The sequence below is a fragment of the Mus caroli genome, chromosome 1, assembly GCF_900094665.2.
Source record: "Mus caroli chromosome 1, CAROLI_EIJ_v1.1, whole genome shotgun sequence".
Classification (NCBI taxonomy): domain Eukaryota; kingdom Metazoa; phylum Chordata; class Mammalia; order Rodentia; family Muridae; genus Mus; species Mus caroli.
This window is the reverse complement of record NC_034570.1, coordinates 139972021-139988557: the sequence shown is the minus strand read 5'-3', so window position 1 is coordinate 139988557 and position 16537 is coordinate 139972021. Positions and strand designations below refer to the sequence as shown.

The 16537-nt window shown below is 37.7% G+C and overlaps 1 pseudogene; it reads right to left on the bottom strand.

Moving 5' to 3' along the window:
• Positions 1–13969: 13969 nt before the first annotated feature.
• On the bottom strand, positions 13970–15397 carry LOC110296204 (annotated as a pseudogene).
• Positions 15398–16537: the final 1140 nt, after the last annotated feature.

The following is a 16537-nucleotide window of genomic DNA, read 5'->3' as shown; positions in this document are numbered from 1 at the left end:
GTCCTTCTTACCTTTTGGAACATCTTCTGGATAGATGATTACATCATAGATAAAATGTACACAAAAAAGGGATTTACAGAAGGATGTTGATAGTAAATTCAAAGCAGTGTTTCATCCTATAATCTCATAAGTTCAAAGCAAAAGGTTCAATGGCCTCACTTCCTTTATCATGGTGCATCTCCTGTAACTTCATCCTTAGGCCTAACCTAGAATGAATGATATTCCTTGATCACTCATTTGTGGCAAGCCTAACTCTCTTTTTAATGTGTATATTTGTGAAAGCTCATTGAATCTTTATTATGCAGCCATTACTTACTATTCTATGAGGAGTGGGCACATTCTATTCTTGATTCTAACTTTAGTACATCATTCTGACAAACAACTAAAATCATCTTTTAAAACTTCTTGCTAAAAATCAGGCAAGTGTTATGTAAACAGCTTAATTCAAGAAAGTTCATCTTCATGTTGATATGCAGGAAATTTGCACAATAGGATGGGCTGATGTCCTGAAATCATTAGGCTATGTAATAGTGACAGGAAAGGCATATCAGTAGCAAGAAACAATCCTGGGATGAAATCTCTAAGACCTTGCGTTCTAAGAGCTCACCCAGCACAGGCCATGCAAAATTGTGCGTCATCTCCACAAATCTCCCTTGCATGCTTTTAGCCTTCCCTAGTCGGTTCTCACAAAAATTAATAATCAGTGGCACTCATATACAAATAGACTAAGAATGAAATCTGGGAAACATCTTTCACAATTACTTAAAATAATATAAAATATCTTGAGGTAATTCTAATCAAGCAAGTGAAAGACTTGAATGATAAAAAACTTAAAAGTCCTTAAAGAAAGAAAATCAAGAAAATATGGAAAGATCTCCCATACTAATGGATTGATAGAATTACCATAGTAAAATGTGCATCTTAACAAAGCAATCTAAAGAAATCCTATCAAAATTCTGACACATCTTCACAGACCTGGAAATAACAGTTCTCAGCTTCATATGGAAGAACACAAAATCCATGATAGCTAAATCAATCATGAACAATAAAATAATATACAGACTTGTAGAGGCAGCACCATCCCTGTTTTCAAGTTGTAGTACAGAGTTACAGTAATAAATACCACATGGTGCTGGCATAAAAACAAACACATTGAATGATGAAATCAAATTGAAGACTCAAATGTAAATTCACACAGTTATACACTGAAAAAGAGAAAGCAACATATGGTGCTAGCAAAATTATATGTCTGCATATAGAAGAATGAAAATAGACCCATAGTTATTACCCTGCAAAAAAACTGAAGTTCAAAAATCAGATATATTAAATCTTATAGAAGAGAAAGTGAGAAATAGCCTTGAACACCTTAGTGTAGGCAAGGACTTTCTGAACAGAACACCAATAGCATATGCACTAAGATCAAAATTTAGTAAATGGTAGCTCCTGAAAGTGAAGAGCTTCTCTAAGTCAAAGGATGCCATCAATAGGACAAAAAAGCAGCCTACAAAATGGGAAAAGATTTTACCAGCTCGAAATCTGAGAAAGGACTAATATTCAATATATACTCAATAAACTACAGATGAACAAACCAAATAATTCCATTGAATGATGGCATATAGATCTAAACAGGGATTTCACAATAACATAGTCTAAAAATCTGAGAAACCCATAAACAAATGCTCAATGTCACTAGCCATCAAGGAAATGCAACTCCAAATTAGACATCCCATCATACTCTTGTCTGAATGACTAAGGTCAAAATACAAGTAACATTTCATGCTGGCAAGAAAGGTGAGCAAGGAGAAAACACTTCCATTGTTAATAGGAGTGCAAATTTGCATAGGCACTGTGAAAATCAATATGGTGAATCCTCAGAAAATTGAGAATTTATTTAACTCAAGATCCAGCAATAGTATGTTTAGGCATATACCCAAAATGGTGCACTATCTACTAGAGGACACTTGGTCAACTAATTTTTTTTTTATAATAGAAACCTGCAACAACTTTGACATCCCTCAACCAAAGAATGGATAGAAAAAATGTGGCACATAAAAACAATGGAATATTTCTCAGCTGTTAAAATGGCATCATGAAATTTTTAGGCAAATGCTGGAACTAGAAAAATGTCATACTGAGTGAGGTAACCAAACCCAGCAAGACAAATACGGTATATATTCATTTATAAATTATAATTAGCTGTTAAGTAAATGATAACAAAGCTAGCCCTGAGGCTAATTATATTTGTTGTTAATTCTGTTCTTCTGTGAGTGATTAAGAACAAGGAATGAGTCAGCACTCAGGTGATTTCCTATAAACCTACTTCCCACCTTAATTTGTAAAATAAAGGAAAGCTGATAATTGGGCAGATAAAGGGGAAGGTGGAGCAGAAGATGGAGAAAGAAAGAAGAAGAAAATGGAAGAGGGATAGGACACAGAGGAGGAGGAGGAAGGAGAAAAGCAGTGTAGAAAGAAGCACCTGGCATGGAGAAACCATAAGTTCTAAGGGGTCTCATAGATGTGGAAGATGGTAGTGTAGCGGTAGATCTGCCCAATCTAGGTGCACAGCATGTATTCATATTAATTGAGTTGTGTTTTCGTTCCCGGGGAATATTTGGGTTGGAGATTTACTGCAACAGGTAGCATGGATCTCTCTGGAAAGGGAAAATGGAATAGAATGGGAGGGATCTGGTGTGCAGGGAAAATGGCATGGGTGAAGAAAGTACATGGAGAGATGGCTGGAAATAGAGGCATTTGTGGGTATGGGAAACCTAGTGTAGTGGAAACTTCCTGGAATCTATGAGGGTGACCCTACTGACAGTGTCTAGCAATGGGGGATAAAGGTATCTGAACTAGCCATCTCTTGAAGCCAGACTAGGCTCACAGAATTGGGACTGGATTTCATTTGTCTTTGTTCTTGGACAATGGGGTTCAACTACCCAGGCTGATGGTAGGACAGAGGGTTGCTTTCTGAAGACAGACAAGGTCCCCACTGCTAAGGAGAATTTCCACACTATTCATCAGAATTGGAGAAGTCAAGTTGATGTTTACATGGAGCCTTTACTCCTCTTTTCCAGTTTTTTTGGTAGGGAAAGCTACTCTGCAGACTACTAAAAAAGAAACACGAACATCAACCCAGCCAAAAAACCTCTGACCTACATATAATCTGTTCTGCCTCCAAGATGTGCTAATGCAGTAGTTGCACAGAATTTGGGGAAGTGACCAACCAATGTCTGATTTAACTTGAGGCTTACTCCGTGAGAGGAGTCTCCTGCACAACACTGCTTGGATGGCTGTGAACTGGAGACTGGATAGCAGAGAGACCTAGAGTAGAACAAAACAGGACTATCCTAAAACAAAGGAACAAACAAACACAAGAAGAAATCAATGAAATGATTCCTTATGATATTCTGCTCTACTCATAGATTCGTGTCTTATCCAGTCATCTTCAGAGATACTTCCTCCTGCAGCAGATTGGAGGGTATAATGAAACCTACTGCTAGACATTATATGAATAAAGGGTTAAACTAGGAGGTCTCTATCAGGTCTCTTCCCTCAGAAAGATTGAAGGAGTTAGATGGTATGAAGGACATCAGAACAAGGTCCAATGACTCAACTAAGCAGGGTTCATATGGGCTCACAGAGATGAAATCAGCAAGCATAGGAACTGCAAGCATCCACATCAGACACTCTGTGTTATGGTTGTTAGCTTGGTGTTTTTGTGGGACTCCTAACTGTGGGAGCAGGTGTGTCCTTGACTCTTTTGGCTGTTCTTAGAACTTTTGTTCTCCTATTGATTCACATTGTCAAGCCTTGATATGTAGGCTTTGCCTTATCTTATTGTATCTTGTTTTGTCCTGTTTGGTTGTCATCTCTTGGAGGCCTGGTTTGTTTGTTTGTTTGTTTGTTTATATTTTTAGAGAAAAAGGGGAATTAATCTGGAGGAAAGGGGAGGTGGAGGTTGCTGGGATGAATGGAGGAAAGAGAAATGGTGATTAAGATGTATTGAATGAGAGAGATGAGTCTACTTTCAGTAAAAGTAATATACACATATTTATACTTTCCATGTAGGGGACAAAAACCTATGATTCTATAAACAGAATTGTATCACTAAACATCATGTTTAGATGTACACAGTCAAAGGCTCTTTAAATTAAAAAAAAATAGATGAAATTATTTATTGACTATCCTATTTTGTGGGGGTTATTTCTTATCAGTTCAAGATATATATCTGTCATCCCATAGCCCTGTTGAAATCATTATTAATGAAGAAATATTAAAACCCTAAATGAAAGCTCATTTTAACCCAAATTTTAAAGAAATGAATAGCAATTTATAAAGACACTTCTATACTCCTAGCTACCTTCTATACTTACACTTATCATCACATTTATAGCTATGTTCTCTATGTATTCTACATAGTAACAGCAGTGACTATCATAAGAGAACAAAAACATTAAATTATAATGTTCATGTTTTTACAATTTGCAATATTCAATTCATTTCACATATTCACAGCATAACTATGGAAATAACAAGATGGACATGAAATTTGTTCCTTCCAAATAAACTAATAGCAGGAATGTAGTTCCATGCTTGAGGTGATTGAAGTTAGTCTTCAAAAAAAGACTGAAACAGTAAGACAAACACAGCAATGGTTTCATTAGCACTAGCATCAAAATGTAAGAGAAATCGTAAGTATTTTTAAAGTCTTCAGAGAACTGTGCTATTAATCAGAACCAGAGTTTCACTAAAAATTTTTCTTGGTGAAAAATGCTACTAAAACATATGTAATTATGTTACACAGGCAAACTTGAAAATTCTTGATGAGAAACAGCAAAATATATTTAAAGATATACCTATTCATTCAAAGATCTATCACATACTGAAGAAAACTACAAAAATATAAACAATTTTCTGATGGTCAGAATGTGAAAACAAAGAGTTTGAACAATATTAGAAAACACAGCTATCCTACAGAAAGGGGTAAGATAAAAGACTAGAATTTAAAAACGTTCACTTTTAGGAAGAAAATTAAAATTAATTCTTAAAGTCTAAAACTCATCAGTAGTAAGTAAATGATAAATGAAGAAATCAGTGTTTACTGCAAGTCATTGTGCAGTCTAATAAGAATGTTTTGAATGTTTTTGTTGCTTTATTTTGATTCCTTTGAGACATAGTCTGACTCTCTAGCCCAGTTGATTCTGACTCACAGAGATACTACTGCCTCTGGATCCCATCTGCTGGGATTTCAGGCATGAGGTAATATGCTTCATTGATAATGAAATGTTTGAAAAGAATAAGGAAGCATTCTAAGTTGCAGACAAGACACGTACATAAGCAGAAGGTGAGCTACAAAGTCCTCACAAACTCAACAAACACCAAAGAAATGAAAAAAGTCAACACACAAGGCAATCATAAGGAGCAAAATATAAGTCATGAATCTGTAATATCATCTTTAGGTCACTGAAAGTTTCTAGATGAAACCTATTTTATACTAAGATGGTAGCAAAATACCTGAAAAGTAAACTTCATTTTAAGTAGTAATTAATGCAAATAACACTAAGAGCTCCATGGGAAAAACAGTATTAAAATAGCAATATAAAACAAGGCACATTACTGTTACAAAATCACTAAAATAAGGGAATAAACTGAATAGAATAAATTAATGAAGTTCAATGGCATGTAGTCAAATAGGACTAAAAGGATCTAGTAAGAATATAGGCAGGGAGGTACATATTTAGCTGAAGGACCATTAATATGCCCAAGTAACAAACCCACACTTATTTTTTTAAATCTATATTATGTAAATACAATGTAAGGTAAAATGTTTAAAAGAATAGGCTGATTTAATCTCTTAATCTATTTTTCAATGAATGGTAAAACATACACCAAAGTGAACTAGACAGCCTGGAGCGTAAGGGAATACATAGGCAGAATACAGAGCACATGAACATAGATGTTAATACTGAAAAAATTTGATAGTGGGATTGTAGCTACCCAAATCTGGAGTGAGTAGACAGAAGAAGTTGCTCAACAGACACTGTTTTATACATGGGATAGGTGAATTCTGCTGTGATGTCACATTGGAAAGGAACTATAGATGGAAATGTGTGGCATATTTTAAAACGTAAGAAATAATTGTTGTGCTTTCATTTGATATGAATGACAATCCTATCAGGGAATAAATGTACTCATCCTGATTTGAATATTATACATCCTCTCTGTGTGTTATACGTTTCATCTGATATCTTAAATATACTAGTGTTCTACGCCACTTAAAAATAAAATTGATAAGCATTGTTAAATAAATGACACAAGAATGAGTGAGAGAATTATTCTCATGCAAAAGAGAAAAGTTGATCCAGGCAAATATCAGATTTTATCATAGCAGCAGGCAATGATAAAAGACAGGGTGTATCAGCAGCTATCAGACTCTGTAAAATAGAAAATGTATTTACAGAATTCTTCTGTAGTCAAATATGTCCCCATTATAAAGAAATGGGAGAGATTTATCATTATTTTATGTTTAAAAAGACATTATGATCCTGGGAAAATATAATATTCTTAAACTCTTCTGTAAAACACTTAAATGACTAATCAAAATATAATAATTGGAATGAGAAATATTTTGTCAATCAATGATAAAATGCAAGGGAAAAGATAAACTAATGTGAAAACTTATGTACTGAAGGGAAATAAAATTATTATAATAAAAATAATTGAGTGGTAAAAGAAGAGAAAACTAATAGGAAGATCATTCACTTTCATCTATAGGTAATATAATTTTGTAATGAACAAACTAAATGTAAAAAGTACTTTACTTTTTTATTGTTTCATGTTGTATCATTTCTTTTTAAAAATTATTTCATTTATTTACATTTCAAATGGTAGCTCCCTTTCCTGTCTCCCATCTGCAAAACCCCCTCCCCCTTCCCTCTCTGATTTGCTTCTAAGAGGGTACTCACACACTCACCCTCCTGGTTCACCCCTCCATCATTCCCCTTCTCCAGGGAAACAAGCCTCCACAGGACCAAGCACCTCCCTTCCTACTGATGTCAGATAAGGCAGTCCTCTGCTACATATTTAATGGGATCGTATTGATTCATTTTATATAATTGCAAGCTTCCTTTGAAAGACTAGAACAAAGGATAAAAAACTATTTCCAAGACTGCTTTAGTAAATCTTTCTCTGTTAAGTCAAGGTAAATATAACATTTAAACTTTTGAATTCCTATTTGTGAATTTTGCATATGTGTTGTCAGGACTCAGCATGTGTGCCATATCATATGTGTAAGGAAGGACCACTCATAAGAGTCTTTTTTTTTCCTTCCACACGGGCTTTTGATGATGGACTTCTGGTCATCATGTTTGGTGGGAAGTGTCTTTCTACTGAGACATCTGACAGAGGCACACCAAATTTATACATCAGTTTTACAAGATACCATCTACTTTTGTAATATTCCTATTTATTTTTTCAAACACAGAAATACAAAAGATGCTTATTTCTGTTGATTAATGTATTGAACAACTTTTCATTAATTTGTAATTATTTGTCTTTTATTTTTTTTCTTTTTTGTTTTTGTTTTCTTTTTTCAATTTTTATTGAATATTTTCTTTATTTACATTTCAAATGTTAACCCCTTCCTCCCCCAGAATCCTTCTCTCCCCTTCCCCCTCCCCCCTTCCCCCTGCTTCTATGAGGGTGAACCAACCCACACACTCCTGCCTACCCGCCCAGGCATTCCCTTACATTGGGGCATTGAGACTTTATAGGACCAAGGACCTCTCCTCCTGTTGATGCCTGACAAAGTCATCCTATGCTACATACATATATGGCTGGAACCATGGGTCCCTCCATGTGTACTCTTTGGTTGTTGGTCTAGTCCCTGGGAATTCTGTGGGGTCTGGTTGGTTGATATTGTTGTTCTTCCTATGGGGTTGCAAACCCTTCAGCTCCTTTAGTCCTTTCTCTAACTACTCCATTGGGGAACCCATTCTCAGTCCAGTGGTTGGCTGTGAGCATCCATCTCTGTACTTGTCAGGCACTGTCAGAGACTCTCAGGATACAGTTATATCAGGCTCCTATCAGCAAGCACTTCTTGGAATCTACAATAGTGTCTGGGTTTGGTAACTGTATATGGGATGGATTCCCGGATGGGGCACTCTTGGGATGGCCTTTCCTTCATCTCTGCTCCATAGTTTGTCATAAGTATTTTCTTCCCCTTTCTATGAAGGACTGAAGCATTCACACTTTGTTTTCCCTTCTTCTTGAGCTTTATGTGGTCTGTGAATTGTGTCTTGGATACTCTGAACTTTTGGGCTAATATCCACTTATCAATGAGTATATACTATATTTGTTCTTTTGCAACTGGGTTACCTCATTCAGGATATTTTCTAGTTCCATCCATTTTGCCTAAGAATTTCATGAAGTCATTGTTTTTAAAAACAGGGTAGTACTCCTTTGTCTTTATTCAATTTATTAAGTTATGGACATAGGCTATTTATAAAATACAGACAGGGCCTTTGTAATATAAATGATATTAAACATAATATCTTCATGAAGTCAGTGAGTTTTTATCTTTAACATTTCTAGTCTTTCAATCTTTTGCTATTCATCTATTTATTTGTTTGTTTATTTATTTATTTTGAAGCAGGGTTTCATGTAGGCTATGCTGATCTTATATTCTTATATAACCAAGGTTGATCCTGAACTTTGTTTATATTGCCTCCAACTTCCACATGCTGGGAGTTTTTATTTTTAAGATGAGATATATTTATTTTCTTTTGATATATTACTATTATTATTATTATTACATCTAGACTGTAGTTTCCAGTCCTTCTTCTACTGTCAGTTACATCCCTTAACTTACCTTCTGAGCAGATCCACACCTCCTTTGCACCCATCCACTTGTCTACCATTTATATTCAGAAAACATAGGCTTCCCATGGATATCAAACAAACAACTTTCAGTATGACTAGGCACATTTCCTGGTATTAAGATTGGATGGGGCAACCTAGTGTGACATATGGAGAATTGGTCCCCAAATGCAGGCAAATGAGTCACAGACAGCCCTGCTCTTCTTGTTGGGAGTCCCATAAGATAATCAAGTTACACAATTGTAACATATATGTAGAGATTGAGCAGGGTTAGACATGCAGGCTCCCTGGTTCCATATTCAGTCTCTGCAAGTTTCTATGGATCCATCTATTAGTTGATTCTTTGGGTTTTCTTGTGGCATTTTGACACTCCTGGCTCCTACAATCCTTCTCTCTTTTTCTCAGGATTTCTCAAGCTTTACCTAACATTTGGCTATGTGTTTCTGCGCCTCTTTCCATCAGTTACTGTAGAAAATCTTTCTGATAACAACTGAACTAGGCACCAATCTATGAATATAGCAGAATATCATTATTATTTTATTGACTTTATCATGTTTAGCTAGTTGTGGGTCTCAGAGATATCTAGCTTTCAGGTAAATATGAGTTTTAAAAATCCACATTAATGTCCTTTCTGTGCTCCATCTTCCAGTACAAAATCCTACCTTCAATAGAGAATCTGTACTCCACTCCCCAACTCAGAGCTTGGTTTCACTCCCAGGAGTCCTGGTGCCACCCAGGAAAAACAGGTGGGAAGCCTATGCCCCAGGCCCACATCATCTGGGCCTCCAGCAAACCGAGCAGCTATTAGTTCTTCCCTGTCCTTTCTGAGTTCCATTTTCCTCTCTGACCACCACCTGTAGTCATGTATATGTACTCCACTACCCAGACCACAGATTTGCCTGTCTCCTGGGAAACCTGTTGCCACCCAAGAGGAATAGTTCCAGAGGCTGCTGCTCCCTGTGACTACCAGGTCAGACAATACCAGAGACAGCCATATGGCTAAAGGCTGGCATACAATGAAAATCAACAAAATTCAATGCAATATGTCAACATCAGAACCTAGCCCTGGGTATCCTAACACACCTGAAATGCAGTATTATGATCTTAAATCTCATCTGATGAAGATGATAGAGGACTTTACCTTTAAAGAGGAAACAAATAAATCCTTTAAAGGAATACAGCAAGGTAAAATCAAGCAGATAAAAGAAATGAATGAAACTGTTCAAAACCTGAAAAACAATAAAGAAACACGAACGGAGACATCCCTGGAGATTTAAAACTGAGGAGAGCAAACAGTAATTACAGAGACAAACATCACCAACAGAATAGATGAAATGTAAAAGAGAATCTCAGAAAAAGAACAATAGAAGAAATTTATACATCTGTCAAAGAAAAATGCCAGATCTAAAATGTTTCTAATATAAAACATCCAGGAAATTTGGGAAACTATGAAAAGACCAAACCTAAGAGCAATGGAATAGAAGAGGATAAAAATTCCTAGTTCAAAGTCCCATAAAATTACAAAACTGTAGAAGAAAACTTCCCTAACTTAAAGACAGGTATGGCTATAGACATAGAAGAAGCCAAAAAAAAAAAAAAAAAAAAAAACCATGAAATATTTTGGACCAGAAGAGAAAATGCCTTGGTTCATAATAACTAAAACACTAAATATACAGAACAAAGAAAGAATATTGAAAAGTGGAAGGGGAAAAGGTCAAGTAATATATAAAGGCAGGCTATTAGAATTACATCTGATTTCTCAACAGAGACTGTAAATGTCAGTCTTGCAGATGTCTTGCAGACCCCAAGTGACCACAATATCAGCCTAGAATAATATACACAGCAAAACTCTCAATCACCATAGATGGAGAAACCAAGTTATTCTATGACAAAACCTAAATACACACACACACACACACACACACACACACACACACTACCACCACCAACATCAAAATAAAAAGATCTAACAATCATTGGTGAATAATATCTCTCAACATCAATGGACTCAATTCACCAATAAGAAAACACAGGCTAAGAGAGTGTGTACATAAACAGGATCCACCATTCTACTGCATCCAAGGAAAATCATATCAACAAAGCTAGAAACTACCTCAAAGTAAAGGGTTGGAAAAAGGGTTTTCTAAGCAATTAGACATAAGAAAAAAGCTGCAGTAGCCATTCTAATATCTAATAAAAACAGACTTTCAACCAAAAGTAATCAAAAAAGATGGGGAAGGACACATCAAAGAATAACACAACCAGATGGCATCTGTATTCTGAACAGCTATGCAAGGGCAACCACATTCATAAAAGAAACATTACTAAAGTTTAAGTCACACATCACACAAGACACAGTCATAGTGGGGGACTTTAACACTGCACTCTCACTAAGGAACAGGTCACTGAAACAGAAATTAAACAGGAATGATGAAACTAACAGATGTTATGAGCCAAATGGACCTAACGAATCCCTGAGAAACTTCACCCAAAGACAAGATAATATAACTTCTCAGTACCCCATGGAATATTCTCCAAAACTGACAATATATTCATTCATAAACTAAGCCTCAACAGATACAAGAAGATTGAAATAACCTCTTACATCTCATATGATCACCATAGATTAAAGGTGAACTTCAACAGCATAGGGAACAACAAATATTGTTCTTCTGGGTCACACAGGTTAAAAGGTGTCTCTTGAAAGCAGACATGGGAAAGAATGTTTTCCTGAAGCAGACATCGGTAAAAGGATGTTGTGATATAGCAAACATGTGGAAGGACCTGTGATGAAGCAATATAAATATGACCCTGAAGACAGACAGAGACCTGGACTGAAGCTTCTGAGTCAAATTTGATGTTTGCTATGGGACCGAATTGCTGACAAAGAATATTGAGCATGCCCTCAAAGAACTATTGCTAAACCACATCTGCCATATCTAATAAGTTTTTTCTGCCCCTACCTCAGATGAGTAGAGGGCAAGAGGAAATGTTGAGCCCTTATTAAAATAGACTGCAAAAAATTTACACCTACACTGAGATTCCATCTTAACCTACCAAAATGGCTAAGACTAAAACCTCAATGGGGAGGATTTTGAGGAAGGGGAACATTCCTCCATTGTTTGTGGGAGTGCAAAATTTTACAACTACTCTGGAAAATCAATTTGTCAGTTTCTCAGGAAACTGTAAATTGTATACCTGAAGTCCCAGCTATATCACTCCTGGGCATATACTCAAAAGATGCTCCACATACAACAAAGACACATGCTTGACCATGTTCAAAGCATCCTGAGTGAGGTAAGCCATACACAAAAACACGTGCATGGATGGTATGGAGTCAATTATAAATGGCCATAGCAATAAAGTACAGGATACCCACAATATTCTTCATAGACCTAAAGAATCTAAAAAAGAATGAAGACCCAAGGGAAGATGCTTGAATCTCTCTTAGAAAGGGGAACAAAATAGTCATAGGAGGGAGAAGGAGGGGTGAAACTGGGTGGAAGAAAGATGGAGAGGGGAATATGGGGTATTCAGCATTGGGTGTGAGAAGAGACAGGAGAGAGGGCGAGATGGACAGGAGAATAAATGCCAATTGGACCTGGGGGTGGGGATGGGAGGGTGGGGAGCATCTCTAGGAAGTACTAGATACCTGGGGTTGGGGAGACTCCTAGAAGTCAGTGTGGGGGAACCTTAGCTGAATTGCAGTTTGGATATGGAACCTGAAGAGGTAACCTTCTCTAACCAGGCAGGATGCTGAAGAATAAGAACATCAACCCACCCACAAAACTTTTGACCCCATTTTTTCCTATCTTAAAGAAATGCAAGATCAAAGATTGCCTTAGTCAGGGTTTCTATTCTTGCACATCATGACCAAGAAGCAAGTTGGGGAGGAAAGGGTTTGTTTGGCTTACACTTCCGTACTGCTGTTCATTACCAAGGAAGTCAGGACTGGAACTCAAGCAGGTCAGGAACCAGGAGCTGATGCAGAGGCCATGGAGGGATGTTCTTTACTGGCTTGCTTTTCCTGGCTTGCTTAGCTTGTTCTCTTATAGAACCCAAGACTACGAGCCCAGAGATGGTCCCACCCACAAGGGGCCTTTCCCCCTTGATCACTAATTGAGAAAATGCCTTACAGTTGGATCTCATGGAGGCATTTCCTCAACTTAAGTTCCCTTCTCTGTGATAACTCCAGCTGTGTCAAGTTGACACAAAACTAGCCAGTACAAAGATGGAGCATAAACTGAGGGACTAGCCAACCAATAACCAGCCCTACCTGAGACCCATCCCACAGGCAAGCACCAATCTCTGACACTATTAATGATACTCTGCTACACTTGCAGACAGGAGCCTAGCATAATTGTCCTCTGAGAGGCTCCACTTAGCAGATGACGGAAACATATGTGGAGACACACAACCAAATATTATCTATGTGTTGGGGAAAGGATTGGTGGCCCTAAAGGTGATAGGAATTCCACAGGAAGAGCAAGAGAATCAACTTAGACTCTCAGAGACTAGGTCACCAACCAAACAGTATACACAGACTCAGCCAACACTCCAGCACAAATGTAGCATATGTGAATTTCAGTTATGTGTGGGTCCCCCTACAACTGGAAGTGGAGATGCCTCTAAAGCTCTTGCTTGTCTGTTGAATCTCCTCCTCTAACTGGGCTGCCTTGTCTGGCCTCAATGAGAGAGGATGTGCCTAATCCTTCAGAGACTTGGTGCCCCAGGGTAAGAGGATACTGTGTTTCGGGGAGCTTGTATCCTTTCAGAGAAGGAGAGAGGGGATAGAATAGGGACTATGGGCGGTGTGTGTGTGTGGGACTAGGAGAGGGGACAGAGATCAGGCTGTAAAATGAACAACTAAATACATTAATGGGAAAAGTAAAAGTCACCTTAAAATTTATTTCGGTAAATGCTTGAAATACTTTTTGTGATTGAAAAATTGTCAGTTGTCACATTTTTACATTTGAGAATTAATTAATTTATGTGTTTACTTGTTTATTTAAGGCAGAGTTCTCTTTTGTTACTTGTCAAGGTGGATGGGGTTGAAAGGGTGGATGGTCTGTCCAGGATAATAAATGTGTCCTCAGTGGATGTGGTCCATGTCACCAAGAAAAGGTGTCTTCATGAAGCAGGTGCACAGCTGGTCCATCCAGAGCTTGCTTCATGCTGCAGGAGTGTGTGACATGGGTCGAGAGTGAAATCTACAAGGTAGTTGTGCTAACAGGTGAGAGTGGCCATGTAGAAGTCATAGAGGCACACAAGGTTTGTGGAGAAGTAGGTAGTGTTGTAGAAGGTACTAAAAATGCTCCCAAACTGAGCATTGAACAGCGTCTATGTGATGAATCTCATTTCTTGTTGCTCCTTCACCCAAGTTGTCAGTACCTACAGTGACTCTGCATCTGTAAGTCTGCTTACACTCTAGCAGCCCAGTGAGAGCCTGCTGCTAGGTCAATGAGTGCAAGCACTGTTGTGTTGATTTTGCAGATCTCACACTCTAGCTGAGGGATGATGGCTCCTGTGTGCATAAGATCCACCAGGTCACTATAGAAGTAGAAAACTCAAGGTCCTCCCCATTCTGTCAGAGGAAGAAAATTAAACAGCTTTCTCTGGCCATAAATCCTGACCTTTTCTCAGCAAGTGATATGGTCCCAATGGAGTGAGTTCTTCTTACCAAGCTTTTGAAAAGGCTTGTGCTGGTTAGTGAAAAAGTTGGGCTTGTCTGACTAGACAGTAACCACTTAGAAGAGTTGGCACCAACTGGGACCCACCATGTGCCACGTGCCTTCATCCACAAAATTGAAAGGACTCTTGGTGATGAGAAACAGTTCTTTTCCATGGGTTACCAAGCAGCTCAGGACTGCAAATGTTTCCTCTCTCATCATGACATGCTTCTCCATGTCTTGCTGGTACACGGGACACTTTACATATACATCCTGGATGCATGGACACCTTGAGATGTACTTGGTCAAACGTCAGGCTGTGGCTCAGAAAGTAGTCCACCACACAAGACACCACTGCCATCTCTGAGAGTGAGAGGATATCCATGAACCGTTTTATAGAAAGCTCCTTGCCCTAAAAGCCTCTCATCTGCTATAGTGGGTGCCTCCATATAGATCAATCATTTTATCATTAGGCACAGGCTGGATGCCCCTGAAGTCTGTTCCTTCTTGTATATAATGAAAAGCATCCATTTTCATCCAAAGGGTCTTCTTAATGTAATAGTGGAGGCTATGGATGGCAAAGCTGGGGTCATAATCACACTTCCAAATCCCCTCAGGGTACTTACGTAGTTCTCGATCAGTATGTCCCAGGCAGCAGTGAAGATCTCAGGGTGCAGCACATCTGCATACTGAGCCTGTGTATCATAGTCATAGTCAAAGCCATAGACTTAAACTTCGCTCAAGCTGATCTCATTGTTGACGTGGATGGCGGCTGGTTTTAGGAGGCTTCAGACTTCAGAGGGCAGAAGGTCATGTACCAGCTTCTGCAAATCGCCGCAGTCTGTGGTCATGCTGGAACAGTGGGTCTGGGACCCAGCGGGCTTCAGCTAGGGCAGGAGGGTGAGGACAAGGTGGCCAACAATCTATCAGCCTTGGCCTCTGCACCGCAGACAGCGCTGAACTGTGCACTGAAGTCTAGCAACCGCCAGGCCAACAGAATGTTGTCTTCCCTGCCCTCTGCCTGTATGATTGCCCGATTGCCTGCCGGCCTGCCTGCCTGTCTGCCGCCCTCCAACTTAAGAGAATTTTTTTACAGTGTCAGTGAATTTCCTTAAGAATTTTCTAAAGGAAACTAATCGTCTCATTGAAATATTTAAATATATTTGTTGTTTTAATGGTTTATTTTCAATTGTACTGACTAGAAAATATCATTAATAATCTAGATGATCTCGTTTTGTGTTAAGAAAAATAAGTGTTAAAGATTAATTAATACTTATAATGTAGAGTTTCAGATTATTTTATCACTGTTGTAAGAAAATGTGAAAGTAAAAGTAAATATTAATAATGTTCATTAATTCATAGTACTAGAATAATATTTATTTTTCACATCTAATATAATTAAATTTATTATTTAATTTTTTAGTTGTGTACAGTTTTTTTGGTTGAAAAGACTATAGTTCATTAAAACTATATGTGCTATGACTATGGAAAATTCCTGATACTAGAAGAATAGATTTTTAATATTTATTTTTCATGTTACAAATGACTTTAATTAGCCAACATATATTAACTAAGAAAATAAAATATTGGGACTGCCATACCTCCCAATTTTAAGAGCTAGCACTAAGATATACTAATCAAGATATTGTGGAAAAATAGTGAATGCACTGGACTTTGGAAAGGAGAAAGCAGCTCAGAAACAGATCCACGGAAGCATTGCCACCTGTATTGATAACACTGCACAAAGGAGGTACGCCTGCTGTCAGAACACAGGTTCCTGGAACTTCTGGATACTCATGCAAAAAGCTCACCATTCTCTTCTTGTACCATTAAAGGATTAACTCTTTATGAGTACAGGAAGAAAATGAGAAGCATACTATTCCCAGGTAAATATACAGGTTATTAATGAGCAATATTTCATAATGACTATTCAGATACAAAATAAAGTACAATCAGTGAAGAAAACAACAAGATCAATTTAATTAAAATTA